General features: G+C 35.8%; 1 non-coding gene across 1 annotated transcript; it reads left to right on the top strand.

Moving 5' to 3' along the window:
• Window positions 1-108: 108 nt before the first annotated feature.
• On the top strand, window positions 109-180 carry trnac-aca (transfer RNA cysteine (anticodon ACA)). The gene has a single exon. It is a non-coding gene; the product is annotated as a tRNA-Cys (tRNA).
• Window positions 181-483: the final 303 nt, after the last annotated feature.

Below are 483 nucleotides of genomic sequence, written 5' to 3' on the forward strand. Positions count from 1 at the left end.
TCACACAAAGATTTACTGCTTCAAATCCATATTTTAAAACCTACAATTTTGTAAATATAAATTCTCTGACTGTATATGTTATATGACAATAAACATCTTGTACAACATGGGGGTATAGCTCAGTGGTAGAGCATTTGACTACAGATCAAGAGGTCCCCAGTTCAAATCTGGGTGCCCCCTGATTAGTATCTGTAAACATCCACATCCAAATTAATGTGGATAACCTAGAGTGGCAGACTCTGGGGTTGAGGCTTATAGTCCGGAAAATACATACTTACTTCATAAATAGTGTTATTCCGTGACTTTTGTTTTGTGAAGAACCCAGAGAGGGTAAGTTCAAATATCCTTATCTGTAAAACAAGCAAAATCTCCAACGCATTTCTTTGGGGCAAAAAAAAAAAATCACTTCAAGTACAACAAAATATTTTAAATGAGGTTAAATAGTTTACACTTTAACAGGAGAGTCCGACCCAACTCTCCAGT

Source organism: Poecilia latipinna, unplaced genomic scaffold (assembly GCF_001443285.1).
Source record: "Poecilia latipinna isolate Pla-1442-1.1 unplaced genomic scaffold, P_latipinna-1.0 Scaffold5853, whole genome shotgun sequence".
In the NCBI taxonomy this organism is placed as follows: Eukaryota; Metazoa; Chordata; class Actinopteri; order Cyprinodontiformes; family Poeciliidae; genus Poecilia; species Poecilia latipinna.